Here is a 19,674-nt window from a genome sequence, read left to right on the forward strand (position 1 = left end):
TAATATGTGCTCCTCAAATTAGGTGCACTTATGTTTAAAAATTTTACATATTTTTGGATTAACACCTTTATTATTATATAATGCTCTTTTTGTGCTTTATTATAGACTGATTTTGTTTAAAAAATGTTTATCTTTAACTGGAGGATAACTGCTTTACAATATTGTGTCAGTGTCTGCCATACATCAACACAAATCATCCATAGGTATGCATATAGCCCCTTCCTCTTGAACCTCCCTCCCACCGCCTACCCCAGCCCACGTTAAACACGAGGTTTGGGCCCCTTGAGTCACACAGCAGATTCACAATGGCTATCTGTTTTGCATACGGTGATGTGTGTGTGCAGATGCTACTCTCTCAGTGTGCCCCACCCTCTTCTTCCCCGACTGTGCCCACAAGTCTGTCCTCTATGTCCTTGTCTCCTGTGCGGCCCTGAAAATAAGTTCATCAGCATCATCCTAGATTCCATAAAGTCTACTTTCCTATGTCAATATTGCTAACCTTGCTTTCTTGGCATTTCCGTTTGAAAGGAATATCTTTCAGTCTGCATGCCTGCGTTTTTTTATCTCTGAGGTAAATCTTTTGTAGACAGTACATCAAATTTTAACCTAATCGCTATCTGATATTTTTGATTGGAGCATTTAGTCCGTTGATATTTAGAGTGACTATTGATCAGTTTGTACTTTACATTTCGTTACTCTTTTCTGGTTGTTTGTGTAGTTCTTCTCTGTTCTTTTCTTATTTTAGTCTCTTCACTGTGATTTAACAATTTTCTGTAGTACTATGCTTGTATTCCTTTCTATTATATATGAAAGTGAAAGTGAAGCTGAAAGTCACTCAGTTGTGTCCTACTCTCTGTGACCCCATGGATTGCAGCACACCAGGCTTCCCTGTCCATCACCAACTCCCGGAGCCCACCCAAACCCATGTCCATTGAGTCGGTGATGCCATCCAACCATCTCATCCTCTGTCGTCCCCTTCTCCTCCTGTCTTCAAACTTTCCCAGCATTAGGGTCTTTTCTAGTGAATCAGTTCTTCACATCAGGTGGCCAAAGCATTGCAGTTTCAGCTTCAACATCAGACATTCCATAATTTACCTGATAAATAGTTCAAGCAATAGTAATAATAATGGTAGCTCAATTTGAGAAAGAAAGGACAAACATACTGAGAAGTTCAGCAAAAAAAAAAAAAAAAAAAGGAAAAAAGAAAGAAAGCTAGAAAATATAAAAATTAATCAGCCAGAGATGAGGGATGCAAAAGATCAGGTGAAAGTGTTACCTATTTAGATCCTGAAGGCATGTCCTTGGGAGAGAGCATCGCTGTGCAATCTGTTCGTGTGTCTGACTGAGTCTTCCTTTGGGGTCTGTTCACACGTCGGGCTGAGTCTTCCTTTGGGGTCTGTTCACATGTCGGGCTGAGCCTTTCCTTGAGGTCTGTTCATGTGTGGGGCTGAGCCTTCCTTTAGGGTGCTCTGCTGACAGCTGCAGGTGTGAGGAGGGAGTCTTAGGCTCACTGCCAGTCCCTGCCCTGGCAGTGACTGGGGACTGGGGTCCTGGAGCATGGGCCCTGAGGGGATTTGACTTCCCGCTGGTACAACAGCCGTTTCTGCCTTAGGGGAGGGTGTGGCCAGGGCCCCAGGCTTCGGGACTACAGTTCTGAGCTGGTTCCACTTTGCCTGTGGTGTGTGTGCCTTCGTTAGGAGCTGAGTAAAAGCCAAGCGGTAGAACGCGGAGCTGCGTCTGTTGCTTCCTAAGAGTGAGGAAGCACACCTTCTAGCAACGCCAGTCTCTACCCGGCTGGAGGCAGGGTCAGGGCCCACGCCGGCTTAGTTCGCTCCGTGTTTGCGCATACCTGTTGGCAACAGTGGCTTCCGCCTTAGTGAAAAGCAGAGCCGGAACCGGAAGGGCTGAAGCAGGAAGCCAGCACAGACCGAGGGGCATGCTGGGGTGGGTCCTGCAGAGCGTCCGGCAGTTTTCAGTCGGCTCCTCCTTGCTGGGACTCTACGCGAGCAAATCTGTGCATGCTCTCCCCAAGAGTGGCGGTGCAGTCTCTTCCAGCCCTCTGACAGACCCTACTGGTCTTCTAACCAACCAAAGGGACTCACATTTTGGTATTGAACCCAGTGCTGAGGTGCTAAATCTGTGGCTCGAATCCCTCACTCTCCAGGGAGAACCATTGAGCCTGTGGATTTCTTCCCCCTTTGACTTGCCCTGCTAGTGGTTTGGGTCCTGACTGCATTGCTTATTCCTTCTACCAGACCTCTTATGGATCTGTCTTTACCACCTTGTCTGTGTAAGAACTGTTCTGCTGGTCTGCTATGGTTCTCAGCAATGCCTGTTCTATCTGAAGCTGTAATTTGATGGGTCTCTAAGGGGGAGTGAGTTCAGGATCCTCCTACTCTTCCGTGTTGATCCGTCTTCCCATCTCAGTTTATTTTTTGACTGTAACTTTAGCAAAAGTGAGAGACATAGCTTGAAGACATGGTGCGTGTGTGGGTGCTAAGTCGCTTCAGCTGAGTCTGGCTCTTTGACCCCATGGACTGTAGCCCGCCAGACTCCTCTGTCGGTGGGATTCTCCAGGCAAGAATACTGGAGGGAGTTGCTGCCCTTCTCCAAGGGATCTTCCCATCCCAGGGATAGAACCCGGGTCCCTTACATCTCTTGCCTTGGCAGGTGGGTTCTTTACCACTAGCACCACGTGGTAGGAGTAGGGAAAGGCAACTGAACAGTCGGTGAATGATGTATATCATTCAGATTGAATTGTGCCAAAACCAAAGCACATGTATAGGATGATATTACATCAACTGTATTTTATATGTTACATAAAATAATTTTATGATAATCACTTTATTTATATAAAGTTTTGCCATATTTTTTATTTACAACCTAATAAAATAATTGGCTAAATCAACAGTAACACAATGAGGATACTCACTTGATTAACTACCAGTGAACAGTGATATAGAGGAGTCACTTGTTATAATTGTTACCATCTATGTACCTCAAAAGAATGAAAAAAATGAGTGAAACAAACAGCATATTTGTAAAGCATATGAATTTATATGTAGGAGAAATCTCTTGAGAAGCATGAGATATATGTCTTTTTAAATTAAAGATTCATTGTAGTGACATTTTCTCTTTTCCAATTCTATTTTAAGCATCTCAAAAATTATTTTGTCATGCAGTTTATTACCAACTGTACTTAATCCCCTGGCCTTACAAAAGCTGTTTTCCTTTTTTTCTCTCACTTTCTATCTGTATTCCCTTGATAGGTTAGCTTTTACTAGCCTCCTTAAGTAGGGCGTTTGTTTCCCCCAGAGACTGGAAAGCAATATAAAGGAAATGGAAGATTGATATGAAAGAACACCTGTGCAGTAATGAGATAAAGCAAGTAGTCTGAATGAATAAAAACATGGAACTCCTAGCCCATTTGCTTCCTTAAAATTGCAGAGAAAAGTAATATGTTAACTGATTTGGTAAACAGCAATCCTCATAAAGAATATAATTTTATTTTCCTTATTCTTTGAGACATTTTTCTAAAAAGGAATTTGGCAGTAGTGTACAATTAAGATTTTATAGGAAAGAAAATCTTTAACTAGTGACCTGTATTCTTTGGTTGTAATAACATGGGGAAGAAAGCCTAGTGGTGATATTAAATTATATTACCTGAATTTTTTAACTGGAACACTTGGAGTAGGACCTAACATGTGATTTTATAATTGCCTCTCAGTTACAGTCTCTTAGTGAGGAGTTTTTGTGAAATCAGTAAATAAAACTGTACAGTAATTGTAGTGGGACATATTCCTAGAAACAGATATCTACAAGGTTTTAGATTCAGTAGAACTTGTTTTAAGTGATTTATATGTGTAATTGACTTTAAGCCCTTTGGAATGAATCATAGCAGAGTAGATACTTCTCCTTTAGACTACTAGGTTAGAGTACCTTTATGAAATTGATTATATTTTCATAGGTAAGTGACATGTGATTTGATGAATTATCACATCTGAAAAATCCACAAGGAGGGCATCTGTGTGCAGATCACTGCTTCTTTTAACCCAGTTGTCAGGTAAGTAGTCTCCTTTTATGCATTCCACTTGTTATAGAAACAAAAGATGGATGAGGTTTAATGGTTTAAATGCAGTTCTCTATGGAGAAAAAGAAAGGATCATATCTATCAGGCTTATTTTCAGTCAGGGGATCTGACATTTCTTCAAATGCAAAAATGTGTCTATGTGGTATTATAGGGTCTGCCAACATAGCAATCTATCAAGTAATTTGTGTGTATCAAATAGGAAAGGGATTATCACTGCTTTTATGTGTGAATTATTTTTTAAACATAATTTGTCTATTTGGATGTTGCTATCTAGTGTAATCATCTGATGCAATTTATCTGAGAATATGCTCCCCAAATATTTAATAATACATGAACTGGATTTTGCTTACTCTGTGCTCAAAATATTAATTAATCTATGGCCCATTAAACTTAGATAAAATGTAAGAACTTTCCTCAGCACCACAGTCTATGCAGACACAAATTACCAATAAGCTTTAGCATTCAGTATGAACCATACTTTTTCTGTTGTAATGTTAAAGAGCCTATAAAAAAGATTTTCAAACCCCAGTCTCCCATATTGCACATAGATTCTATACTGTCTGAGCCAACAGGGAAGCTCAAAAAAATTTCAAGTTATGGTAAATTAAACCATTCTAGACTTGCTAAACATCTTACTCCTGGATGAAAAAATAATTATTATTATCACCTATTCTTCCACAAGACATTATAAAAATAGCAGTTGTTCAGTCGCTGTCATGTCCAGATTTTTCAGTGCTATGGACTGAAGCATGGCAGGCTTCCCTGTCGTTAACTATTTCCCAGAGATACTCAAACTCATGTCCACTGAGTCGGTGATGCTATCCAACCATCTCATCCTCTGTTGCCCCCTTCTCCTCCTGCCCTCAATCTTTTCCAGCATCAGGGTCTTTTCCAATGAGTCAGCTTTTTGCATCACATGGTCAAAGTACTGGAGCTTCAGCATCAGTCCTTTCAATGAATATTCAGAGCTGACTTCCTGATATCCTTGCAGTCCAAGAAACTCTCAAGAGTCTTCTCCAGCACCACAATTTGAAAGCATCAATCTTTAGTGCTAAGCCTTCTTTATGGTCCAGCTCTCAGATCTATATATGACTATTGGAATAAGCATAGCTTTGACTATGTGGACTTTTGTCAGTGAAGTAATTGCTCTTTAACACACTGTCTACATTTGTCATAACTTTCCTTCCAAGGAGCAAGCATCTTTTAATTTTATGGCTGTAGTCATTGTCTGCAGTGACTTTGAAGCCAGGAAAATAAAATCCATCAGTTTCTCCCCTTCTATTTGCCATGTAAAGGTGGGACTGGATGCCATAATCTTAGTTTTGTTTTCTTTTTTTTAATGTTGAGTTTCAAGCCAGCATTTTCACTCTTCTTTTTTCCACCTTCATCAAGAAATTATTTAGTTTCTCTTCAATTTTTGCCCTTAGAATGGTATCATCTGCATATCTGAGGTTATTGATATTTCTCCCAGCAATCTTGAGAATAGCTATTTTTATTCTATTCAATTATGGATTACACATGAAAGTTCCCTCATGTTTGAAATCTTAAAAAGTATATAATAAAAATATCAAATATCTGTAATTACACTAAAATCTGAATTTATTAAACCAGTTCCTGTTTATCAATTAAGTATAATTTTCCAGCACTTTGCCTTTATCCTTACCAGACATACGTAACCTAGACAGAGTACCCTTTTGTCCTGAGGGTACAAAAGCTGAATTAAACTTTTTTAGCTTATTTAAATCAGGTGCAAAAGCTAATCAGAACTGGGGTCATTAAAATATTCAAGGAGGTAGGATGCAAATGTAAAATTAATTTGACTTGATGAGAAAAATAATATACTAAATTATATCAGGCATCATGCATAACATAAGAACAAAATGTTACAAAATATACTGCATCAAGGAATTTGAAAATAAAAGTTCCATGGAATTGAAATAGCAGGCAACAACATAAAAGAAATGGTAACTACAAAAAGGACACAAATTAAATCTGTAATTAAGTGTGCTTATCTATGCTATTTCCCCACTTATATAAAGGCAGATTCCATTTGATTTTCACATTAAGAAAGACAAATGACCTTAAAACTGACCCCTTCATAAAAATGCAGCAAACTTGTTAGCCAATTTAATGATCTGTATGTGAAGTCAAAATGTTATAATATCCCATTAGATGTCACCTATTGATTTCTTGTACTCATAATGACAATAAATGAGTAGATAGAGGTTAAAAGACAAAAGTTATGATTTAAAGAAAATGAACACTTCAGAAGCATAATCAGTATAAGACCCTGATTAATAAAAATGATATTGAGCTAGTCAATTAATGTTGACATTTATTTTCCATCATAAAATGAAAAGGATGAAAAGGTTGATCCTATTCATTGCATTCTACTAATCAGGCCTAAGGAAATCTCATACTTTCCTATTTCTAACATCTTTGATTCTTATATTCCACTTCCAATTTAATGAGTTCAGTTATTAGATTCTATGCAAAGGCAGCAATGAAAACTCAGTTAGGTAACCTTTTCATATGTGCTGTTTTGAAATTTTGGACATATATTCAAAATCATTTTCTTTAAAAAGAAGGCTGTAGGTTTGTATGTTTTGCAAGCAAATGATGGAATTCTCTAATATCCTCAGTTTCCTCAAATAACACATTTAAGTTTCTAGTACTATCCTCTAGATAAAAAGTTGTCTCAATTTGTTTTACAGAAAAATAGAATCTAATTATAGGGTTAGAAAGTACTTCTAGAAATTTAAAAAGCTGAATATTCTTATTTTAGTAGATAATACATATGTTCTTGATCAAATCTCACTTAGAAAAGTAATAACAATAGAAGAACTGTCCAAACGTGTGAAATCTGGGAACACATATGTTGATATTAATTTTAGAGAGGAAACATACACCATTTCAGTGAATAAACCTTGATATAAGATGAGATATTTTATTTTAAACTAAAGTAGCTGATTAGCTGTGTGAACTTTGACTATTTGCATAACATTTCCAAACTCACTTTATAAAGTGAGGAAGCTAATGGTGTCTATATAATTAGAATATTTTAACATTAAATTAATGCATGCAATACACATATCAAGGTGCTTCAAGGATGAAAGGCCTTCATTGATTATTAACGGTTTAGTTACTACTTTTGATAATACTTTGCTTTGAAGAAGAAAGTTCATAGCTTTTGTGTTTGAGTAGGTAAAATTTACCATTTTCACAAATAACAAAATTATTTATGTAGTGAGTTCATCTATATTTGGTAAAATAAAATTAAGTGATGTTTGATTTAATTACAGGTCAATTTTAATGCATATAGATATCCAGTTCACTCAGCACAATTTTCAAAGGCCAGACAGCCTCCACTAATGTTTTTTCAAATTATTTAGAAATTATTTGAGCATAAACACTTCCAAGATAGTGAGAATATATTCTTTAAAATTGCTGCAGCATAAAAATAAAAGCATAAGCAACAGTTTTTGACATTAACTTTTTAAGAAACCTACAAACTAAGTAAAATTGTCACAGATTAAGACTGATTTGTTAAGAAAAATGGCTTAATTGCTCTAAGAACAATTATAAATTTGTAAGATTAACATTTCCTCCTCTCCAGATCCATGGTAGCCTTGAAAATTAATACTTTTCAACATTCATAACTATGAGAACAGAACAACTTGACAGCTAAAGGAAAGGATAAATGGGTTTGAAATGCACACAGATTTGCATTTCCAGATTGTCATTATATGACTGATCTGACAGCTCCATGAAAAGCTTTGTTTTCAGAACCTGTGTTTATTTGATTTGATTTAGAGTTACCTCTGTGGAAAAAAAAGAAAAAAAACCCTCTATTTCCCTGTTACTTTTCAAAAACAATCAGAGACAACTGTTCAAAATCACAAATGTCTGAAGCAATGAGATCACCTGGGGCTAAGAAAAGGCTGGCCAAAAAGAAAAGGCTGGCCAACAATCATAAGTATAGGCGAATAACATGTTTGTAGAAAACTTGGAATATATTTATAATATTCCTTGAATTCATAAGAACATAAAAATATTCAGGCTTGTGCACATGCCCAGGATGGACTTGAGAAAAGCCTCATTACTCATCTTTGGCTGAGTTTAAGACTATGGACAAACAGAAAGTGATGCGGAAGTCAGAGTTGTAAAATGCCTGCTGGAACAATGACTATATGTCCCTGCACATACACAGCGCCCCTCTCCCACCATCCCCTCAAAAGACGGGAGGTTTATTGAGTCAAAAATTTTAAGAAAATTTCTGTTTAGTACTGACTGTGCTAACTGGGTAGAGACTGCAGAGATCACACCGAGAAATAACACACTTTATGGAAGTTTTCTAGTAAAGTCTCTAAACAAATAAATAGTAACAGTAGCAACAAACAAATGCAAACCATGAGCACAAGAAAAAGCTCATTTCCAGAGTCAGCACGTATTATTTTTAATATTCTGTTTACCAACAAAAATTCAAGAGAAAATGAAAGAAATAGGAAAGCATGAACAATACACAGGCAAAAAAGCAATCGATAGAAACTGCTCTTCAGAAAGACCAGATGGTAAACTTGTTGAGATAAAGATTTAAATCAACTGTTATATACATGGTTAGAGAGCTAAAGGAAAGCATGTCCACAGTATGGAAGTAGGAGAATAATGTCTCACCAAATAGAAAATAGCAATAAAAAGATATAATAATAAAAAAAATTAGCAAACTATTAGAATGAAAGGGAGCTAAGAAAAATTTGATAATATTAGCTAAGGATGTCAATAAATTATTTTCAATAATGGATAAAACAACTGGCAGGAAACCAAAAAAGAAACTGAACTTGAACGACACAGTAAACCAACTATGCCCAATATGACAAAGAATGTTCCAACTACCACACAATTGCACTCATCTCACATGCAAGCAAAGTAGTATTCAAAATTCTCCAAGTGAGGCTTCAGTAGTATGTGAATCAAGAACTTCCAGATATTCAAGCTGAATTTAGAAAAGAGGAACCAGAGATCAAATTGCCAGCATCTGTTGGATCATCAACAAAGCAAAAGAGATCCAGAAAAACATCTACTCCTGCTTTATTGACTACAACAAAGCCTTCGACTGTGTGGATCACAACAAACTGTGGAAAATACTGAAAGGGATAGGAATACCAGACCACTTGACCTGCCTCTTGAGAAATATGTATACAGGTCAGGAAGCAACAGTTAGAAGTGGACATGGAACAACAGACTGGTTCCAAATAGGAAAAGGATTACGTCAAGGCTGTATATTGTCACCCTGCTTATTTAACTTATATGCAGAGTACATCGTGAGAAACACTGGGCTGGAAGAAGCCCAAGCTGGAATCAATATTGCCAGGAGAAATATCAATAACCTGAGATATGCAGATGACACCACCCTTATGGCAGAAAGTGAAGAACTCAAGAACCTCGTGATGAAAGTGGAAGAGGAGAGTGAAAAAGCTGGTTTAAAACTCAACTTTCAAAAAACTGAAATCATGGAATCCAAGCCATCTAGTCAATGATTTTTCCAGTAGTCATGTATGGATGTGAGAGTTGGACCATAAAGAAAGCTGAATGCCAAAGAATTGATGCTTCCAATGAGTATTCAGGGTTCATTTACTTTGGATTGACTGGTTTGATTTCCTTGCAGTCCAAGGACTCTCAAGAGTCTTTCCAGATCTGCTTTCCTCAGTGTGTATGCCCAGAAATGGGATTGCTGGGTCATATGGCAGTTCTATTTCCAGTTTTTTAAGAAATCTCCACACTGTTTTCCATAGTGGCTGTACTAGTTTGCATTCCCACCAACAGTGTAAGAGGGTTCCCTTTTCTCCACACCCTCTCCAGCATTTATTGCTTGTAGACTTTTGGATAGCAGCCATCCTGACTGGCGTGTAATGGTACCTCATTGTGGCTTTGATTTGCATTTCTCTAATAATGAGTGATGTTGAGCATCTTTTCATGTGTTTGTTAGCCATCTGTATGTCTTCTTTGGAGAAATGCCTGTTTAGTTCTTTGGCCCATTTTTTGATTGGGTCATTTATTTTTCTGGAATTGAGCTGCAGGAGTTGCTTGTATATTTTTGAGATTAATCCTTTGTCTGTTTCTTCATTTGCTATTATTTTCTCCCAATCTGAGGGCTGTCTTTTCACCTTACTTATAGTTTCCTTTGTAGTGCAAAAGCTTTTAAGTTTCATTAGGTCCCATTTGTTTAGTTTTGCTTTTATTTCCAATATTCTGGGAGGTGGGTCATAGAGGATCTTGCTGTGATTTATGTCGGAGAGTGTTTTGCCTATGTTCTCCTCTAGGAGTTTTATAGTTTCTGGCCTTACATTTAGATCTTTAATCCATTTTGAGTTTATTTTTGTGTATGGTGTTAGAAAGTGTTCTAGTTTCATTCTTTTACAAGTGGTTGACCAGTTTTCCCAGCACCACTTGTTAAAGAGGTTGTCTTTTTTCCATTGTATATCCTTGCCTCCTTTGTTAAAGATAAAGTGTCCAGATCTGAAAGAGACACGTGCACCCCAATGTTCATCGCAGCACTGTTTATAATAGCCAGGACATGGAAGCAACCTAGATGCCCATCAGCAGATGAATGGATAAGGAAGCTGTGGTACATATACACCATGGAATATTACTCAGCCATTAAAAAGAATTCATTTGAACCAGTCCTAATGAGATGGATGAAGCTGGAGCCCCTTATACAGAGTGAAGTAAGCCAGAAAGATAAAGAACATTACAGCATACTAACACATATATATGGAATTTAGAAAGATGGTAACGATAACCCTATATGCAAAACAGAAAAAGAGACACAGAAATACAGAACAGACTTTTGAACTCTGTGGGAGAATGTGAGGGTGGGATATTTCAAAAGAACAGCATGTATACTATCTATGGTGAAACAGATCACCAGCCCAGGTGGGATGCATGAGACAAGTGCTCCGGCCTGGTGCACTGGGAAGACCCAGAGGAATCGGGTGGAGAGGGAGGTGGGAGGGGGGATCGGGATTGGGAATACATGTAAATCCATGGCTGATTCATATCAATGTATGACAAAACCCACTGAAATGTTGTGAAGTAATTAGCCTCCAACAAAAAAAAAAAAAAGTCTTCTCCAACAGCACAGAGTTTTTGATGTTCAAAAGCATCAATTCTATGATGCCCAGCTTTCTTCATAGTCCAACTCTCACACCCATACAAGATCACTGGAAAAACCATGGCTTTGTGTATACAGACCTATGTCAATAATGTCTCTGGTTTTTAACATGTTGTCTAGGTTGGTCACAGATTTTCTTCCAAGGAGGATATTTTAATTTCATGGCTGCAGTCACCATTTGCAGTGATTTTGAGCCCAAGAAAATAAAGTCTGTCACTGTTTCCAGTGTTTTCCCATCTATTTGCCATGAAGTGATGGGACTGAATGCCATGATATTCAATTTTTGAATGTGCAGTTTTAAGCCAGCTTTTCTTCACCTACAATATTATTAGCTAAAATAAATAATAAAACTAAATTTGAAAAGGTAGAATATCTGGGAATATCTCGACATTAAGTGGTATGTCTCAAAACTATTTTTTTTTCAAAACGAAATTAAAAGAAGTTAAATACTGAAAGTGTTGAGATACATGAAAATGAAAAGAAAACTTACGGAATTCAGCTACAACTGTGCTTGCATGAAAGTTTGTAGCTGAAAACATCTTAAAAAGGAAGAGATATTTTAAATCAGTAACTAAAAAATTCACCTTATAAATCTTGAAAAAAAAGCTAATTAAGTAAAAGGAAAGCAGAAATAACAAAGATAAGAATAGAAATAAACAAAATAAGTAATTTTAAAAATACAGAGACTGTCAAAAAAGTTCAAGTGGTTCCTTTGTAAAGATAAATAGAATTGACCAAAATTTAGTTTGACCACAAAAAAAGAGACAGAATACTCAAATTAATAAAATTCAGAAGGAAAGAAGAAACTTTGCTACTAGCTTATAGAAATAACAGGAATCATAAGAGAATATTATTAGCTATATTTGAATATAAATTATATAGCCAGGGTAAAATAGTTTTTTTGCATTGCATACCCTTGACTCATTTATTTTGTAGCTTGAAGTGTGTCCCCCTAAATCTCCCTCACCTGTTTCTCTCATCCCTCTGCACTCTTTTCCTAAGTAACCCACTGGTTTTTCTTTGTATGCTTGATTCTGTTTTGTTATGCTTATTCATTTGATTTTATTTAGATTTATTTGCTTTTATTTAGATTTCACATGCAAATGAAATGGTATTTGTCTTTCTCCGCCTGACTTACTTCACTTAACATAATTCACTGTGGGTCCATCCATGATGTTGCAAATGACAAGATTTCATTCAAATTTTTGCCTGAGTAGCACTCCATTGTAACACAACACATCTTTATTCCTTCATCTATTGGGCATTTCTAATATCTTATTCATATTTTATCTTTTTATTACTTGTATGGTCTGTACATATTTCCTGTCTTTATTAATGATTTTGATAGTATCTTTTTTTCCTGATAACTCTGAATAGTGGTTTATCAAATGTGTTATTCTTTCAAAAAGCATTTTTTTTTTAATTTCATAGATTGCCTCTATTGCTTTCTCTTTTCACTGTCATTGAAATTTGCTCTTATAACCATCATTTTATTGTTTTGGATTTAATTTGATCTTACTTTTCAGTTTATTCCGCTAAAAGCTTATATCACTGATTTGAGAACTCACTTCAATTTTAGTATATGCACAGAAGAATACAAGCTCGCTATGAATTTTAATGTACAGAATATGGTCATATGGAACTGGAAAAGAATATATATTCTGTTTTTGGATGGTGTGTTATATAATTTTCATATGTCTCATATTGGTGCATAGTGTTATCCAGGCCTTCTAATTTCAGTATTTCTACTTATCTTTTGGGCGTCCTTGCTGGCTCTGTGGTAAAGAATCCCCCTGCCAGTGAAGGAGATAAAGGTTCAATCTCAGGGTTAAAAGATCCTCTGGAGAAGGAAATGGCAACCCACTCCAGTATTCTTGCCTGGGAAGTCCCCTGGACAGAGAAACCTGGCAGACTACAGTCCAGTTCAGCTCAATCACTCAGATGTGTCCAACTGCTTGCGACCCCATGGACTGTAGCATGCCAGGCCTCCCTGTCCATCACCAACTCCTGGAGCTTGCTCAAACGCATGGCCATCGAATGAGCTACAATCCATGGGGTCGCAAAAGAGTCAGAGATGACTTAGCAACTAACAACAACAGTCTCTCTTATTTCTATCAATCGCTTCTTGATAAATTGTAAAGCTATGTAGTTAGGGGGAAATGGCTTAAAAATTTTATATCTCATTGCTAAATTTGCCCTTATCAATCTGTAATATTCTTCTTTATCCTTGAAAACATTCCTTGTTTTGAAAAAAAAATTGTATAATACTAGTATGCTCAATACACCTTACTTATAACCAGTGTTTACATCTTCTTCCGTGTTTGGGATTTTAATGACGAGCTTTATATATAAAGTACTTTATTATAGACAGCCTATAGTTGATATTTTTAATGCAATTTGCTAATTTTTCTCTTTTATTTGGTATGTTTAGGTAAGTTGCACTTAAATATTATAATCAACCAATTGCAATGAATGCATCTTGTAGTTTATTGATATAATATGATTTGAGTCTACCATTTCACTGTTTTAAACTTGTTTGTTCCTTTTGGTTTTTATTCTGGTTCCTCCTTCCTACCTACTTTAGGATTACATGGATATTTTTATCATTGAAATGTTTCTATTGGCATAAATCAGTAACGCTGTGTGTTTTTGGTGGTTGTTGAAAGCCTCACAATATAAATACCTAACCATTCATAGATTTCTTAGTTTGTATTTTACCAATATAAGTAAAATATCAATGCTTAAAATTATTGGGCTGTAATTGTCATATCTATTATATTTATACACATTGAGTCTTTATCTGTTTCAGTTTTGCTTACATAGTTGTTCTTATTTTAGACTTCAGAAAATCAGGCAGGTCAAGTGGTTATTAAGTTTCATTCAGTTTTATTACTGACTAATGCTGGGAGGGATTGGGGGCAGGAGGAGAAGGGGACGATAGAGGATGAGATGGCTGGATGGCATCACTGACTTGATGGACATGAGTTTGAATAAACTCCGGGAGTTGGTGATGGACAGGGAGGCCTGGCATGCTGCGATTCATGGGGTCGCAAAGAGTTGGACACGACTGAGCGAATGAACTGAACTGAACTGAACTGAACTAATGTGGAACACAGGATATATTTCAGACAGTGAAATTATTTTGTATAATATTGAAACGTCATTAAAATGTGTCAAAACCTATATAATGTGCAACATGGATAATAAACAAATGTGATTTTGTTATTACTAGCCAATAATAATGCATCAATATTAACTCATCAATTATAAAAGCAGTAGTCCACAAATGCAGGATGATAATAACAGAAGAGACCTTGGGAGGGGGAGGGTTGCGAGTGAGAAGGAGTATAAACAGAACTCTGTACTTCCCACTCAATTTCTTATACTTTTAACTGACTAAAAATAGCCTGTGAATTAAAATAATAATAATAGTAACAAGAATTCCTGCTATGGCCTGAAACTAACAGTCGATGTTTTCCCATAGAGGCTAGTCACTCTATCAGCTGTAAGTGCATTTAAAGCCTGTCTTAGGGGGCTTCCTGGCGGCTCAGACAGTAACAAATCTGTCTTCAATACAGGCGACCTGGGTTCAATCCCTGGGTCGGGAAGACCCCCTGGAGAAGGAAATGACAACCCACTCCAGTACTCTTGCCTGGAAAACCCACGGACAGAGGAGCCTGGCGGGCAGCAGTCCACAGGGTCGCCCAGAGCCAGACCCGACTGAGCGACTGTTTCTTGTGTCAAAGCTGGTCTTCACCTGCCGTGGGGCTAACACTCAGGTCAATGCCAGAGGAGAGCAAAAAAGCAACAGTTGACAAGAAAATCGGCCTAGTACGATTTTCACTTAATTCAAGTTTCCCCTTTCTACAAGCATTCCATGAGCTTTAATTTTCAGAGTCATCAAATAGCTGACTTTTTAGGTCTTTTTTTTTTTTTGAGAGTTGTTTCTGTCAGAAGTTGACTGTAATTGTGTGAGCTTGATGAACCTCAAAAATCCACATTACTTTTATTTTATTTTTTATTTGTTATCATTAAAATATAGTTGATTTACACATAAAGACAAATACTATGTTTTCACTTATTTGTGGAACCTGAAAAATAAAGTGAATGAATATAACAAAACATAAATACACTCACAGATATGAAGAGCATTGGTTTTTAAATGTATTTCTTAACCATTCACTCATTTATCTGTTATTTTCAAACAAAAGACATAATGAGTGGGCTAAATTATGACTAAAAAGGATTATAAGTGTCTTTATAAAAGCAAACCAAAAAAAAAAAAACACATAGTTTGTTAGGAGAAACATATATTTCAATAATAAAATAATCATTTTCATGACAGGTGTGTTTATGGGATGTTAATGTTGTATAGAAGATGGTATTATTTATCATAGTTTATAGCTTTGATTTTTTTTATTCATAGGCTCAGATTTGAGTAATTACATTATTACACTGTATTTTTGTTTCATTTTGACCAATGCATCTTTGATACTAAGAAAGTTATCCTTTTTGACTTTTAGAACATTTTCTTTTGAAAAGAATGCTGCATAAGTAGGTCATTATTGATAGATATCTATTATAGTATAGATGACCCTGGATATCGATTGACTTGTCTTATGAACACATGAATTAGTGAACCAGATGGCTTAATCTCTTTCATAATTTTATAATATTGTAAATGTCCATATGTTTACAGTATGTGCAGTTTAAACAGTGTTCATTTCCAGTAAGTACAAAAAGATATAAAGTTAATGAACTGATTTAATTTCAAATATATTCAAGATAACAAAGAACTTCTCATGTTGTGTTCTATATAAAATTGATGCCTGATCGGGATGTGGAATACATGTAACTCCATGGCTGATTCATGTCGATGTATGACAAAACCCACTGCAATGTTGTGAAGTAATTAGCCTCCAACTAATAAAAATAATTGAAAAATAAATAAATAAAATTGATGCCTGGTTATTTTTTAAATGATTTTTAAGTAAGTAATTTACATAATACCACATGATATTATTGCAGACCAACATCTCCCATCAATTTTTTTCCGGTACTCATTTGTTCCCTTATGCAAAATATTTTGGCACCTATTATGTTTCTGACACAGTTCTACATGCCGTAAGAATTAATACAATATATGATATATTAATTCTGTTTTCAAAGTGATTACAGGCAATTAAAAATGCAAGGGAATGTATTTATGAAAAGTGTTCAGATTCAACTACTGTGTAGAAGGATAAGTGGATTTTACAAAATAGGTAATTTACTAAAGGCATAAAAACACACGTTAGAATGTTATGTGTGCATGAGTGAGGGCAGAGAAGTCACACGGAGTTTAATAACTAAACAGATTTAGTGGTGGGAATCTATATAAACACATTTGGCTACAGTTAAGATACTGTGTCAGTAGGTATTTTGGGGAGCAGAGAGCAATAAGCCTTTTTTGCAGCTAAGCAGCTTGAAAGAAACCTACATAATAATGAGGACTTACTCTCTTGCACCGAAGAATATGCATAAAGTGTCTCAAAAATGTAATGCTTATTTTAACAATAAAATTAGAGTTGGCTTAACATTCATTTATTTCAATGTGATTAACACTCTGCAAGAGAGAAAATATTACTGAATGTTCACTCTAAACCTGGAGAGGTAGAAACTATTATTTCATTTCCAGCAACAAATGAAGAATCTACAGCTCGAATAGGCAGCATCTCATGGAAGTTAAACCTATGATCTAGAGCCAGTCGTGTACATTTGAAAATCAGCTCAGATATGTGTCTGTTCCGCAGGTTCTGCCGTCACCCTGGTGATTGGTACCCCTTCGGGAGAGGAGCAGCTCGTCCATGAGTGAAGTCATGTGTTTATCCTTTCTTTATTTTTTTTTTATTTTTATATATTTTTTCATTTATTTTTATTAGTTGGAGGGTGGGATGTTTCGAGAGAACAGCATCAAAACATGTATATTATCTAGGGTGAAACAGATCACCAGCCTGGTTGGATGCATGAGACAAGTGCTCGGGCCTGGTGCACTGGAATATCCTTTCTTTTTTTCCCCCCAAGAGTGACGTGTTAGGGAGCATGCATTTGCTGTTCCCTTAAATTGATAATTGTTATTTACTTAGATGTTCAGTGATGCTCTGTGCTCAAAACGAACAGATTTTTGATGAGAGATACTCCTTCAACATTTTGTAGTCCCGTTTTCTCATTTATTACATATGAATACATAAATATATTTATGATTTTTATTGTTTTAGTAAGAATAGAACAATTTTTACTAATAAAACAATTAGTAAAATAATGTGCATATGTGTACTGTGTTTTTCCTACCAAGGAATAAGCTTATTGAGGGTCAGGTAAATATGTAATTTTAATGGTATGCAATATATAATAATAACTTATTGTTTTGTTATGCTGAAAAACAATTCTGGACATTTTCAGTGTCCTCTGCCTAACACCACATTTTCATCTCGGAACTTCTCTTGGAATTGTTGAATCTTAGTGCAAATTGCACAACTATGAATCAAAGAGGAGAATCTTGTTGTTCAGTCACTAAGTTGTGTCGGACTCATTGTGACCCCATGGACTGCAGCACGCCAGGCTCCTCTGTCCTTCACTATCTCCCAGAGTTTGCTCAAACTCGTGTCCATCGAGTCGGCAATGCTACTGACCCTCTCATCCTCCGTTGCCTCTGTCTCCTCCTGCCTTCAATCTTTCCCAGCATCAGGGTCTTTTCCAATGAGTCGGCTCTTTGCATCAGGTGGCCAAAGCATTGAAACTTCAGGTTAAACGTCAGTCCTTCCAATGAATATTCAAGGTTTATTTCTTTAAGGATGGACTGGGTGGATCTCCTGCAGTCCAAGGGACTCTCAAGGCTCTTCTCCAGTACCACAATTTGAAAGCCTCAATTCTTCAGCACTCAACAGTAAAATTTATATAATCAGCAGCTATATGTGGAGCTGTTCTCAACTAAAATATTACTCACTAAATAAGCCATTGATTTAAACATATTAACATTTTTTTCTTTGTAGTTCAGGTATACATACCACCTTTCAATACTTACAGCTAATGATCATAGGTACTTATTTTTGTATGTATTTTTAAAATATAATGATGAGTACTTATAAGATGAAAATTCAAAATTATAAAATCTGGTTTTAGAATGTCATTAAAATATATTTGTATGAGTCTTGCAATTTCTCCTTAAATATTTATTAAAATTCAGTTTCTGCAGTATAACGTAAATGTGCTGAAAGGAATCGGCACATTTTTCACATGAAGATCTTATTAGACTGAAATTGTATTCCGTTCCATCTGTGTATCATGGCCCATCAATAACTTAAAGCAAATTGTAGAACTTTTACATTTAATGTCTTCACTAGGTAATGAAATAGAATATAGAAATATTTCTATGGGTTTGAATCTCTGTGTTTTTTTTTTTTAATTCAGCACAAAGTTGAGATGGTGCAGGCATATTACTGCAGCTGTATCACAGAACATAATAAATGAAGTCATATAAGGATAGATAAAAATGCCTCTTGGTAGCTTCCTGTGTCAGCATGTTAAAAGATTATTGATGGTGGAAACCTCAAAGAAGCTTAAGAACAGCTAAGGAGCCAAAAGAAACAACTTAAATGGAAAAAAATTCTGTCCCAGTTTATTTCCCACAAATTGGGTGTGCAACGGAGAATATGTCAAAATAAGGTTATACCAGGAAAGTAAATACCTCCTTCAAAATTAAAAAAGGCAATATCTATACAAGAACAAATATCATATGACGTGTACACTTCATAATAGGAAGGTTTCCCCCGTAGCTTAGTCGGTAAAGCATCTGCCTGCAATGCAAGAGATCTGGGTTCGATTCTCGGGTCTGGAAGATCCCTGGAGAAGGAAATGGCAACTCAGTCTAGTATTCTTGCCTCGAGAATCCCATGGACAAGGAGCCCGGCGGGCTACAGTTCATGAGGTTGCATGAGTCTGACACAACTTAGCAACTAAAACGACAACCACACTCTGTAATAAATTAATATCCATGTCACAGCAGAGCACTAATGAGTCAATGATCAAATATTAGTTTATTAACTTGAGGGGTAGAGATTCCATTAAACAATTACAAATTAAAATATACAGACATTAGGCAATTAGAGTTTTTGAGGTGAAAAGGACATACCCAAAACAAACTGGGAATATTTTCTACCAAGTAACAGAGACAACTATGGGGTGGTAATTGTAAGATTTTTGAAGTAGTAAGACCAATGAATATATTCAAAATGTCATCCTCTTATACCATGTTAATACTGTAACTTTTGGTTTTATTCATTTCCTCACAATCATTAGAGAACAAATACTAGGTAAAAACCCCAACCTGGGCTATGTGTTATAAATGGATAATGAATTATGTTAATTTCTGAGA

The sequence above is a fragment of the Dama dama genome, chromosome 21 (assembly GCF_033118175.1).
Source record: "Dama dama isolate Ldn47 chromosome 21, ASM3311817v1, whole genome shotgun sequence".
Classification (NCBI taxonomy): Eukaryota; Metazoa; Chordata; class Mammalia; order Artiodactyla; family Cervidae; genus Dama; species Dama dama.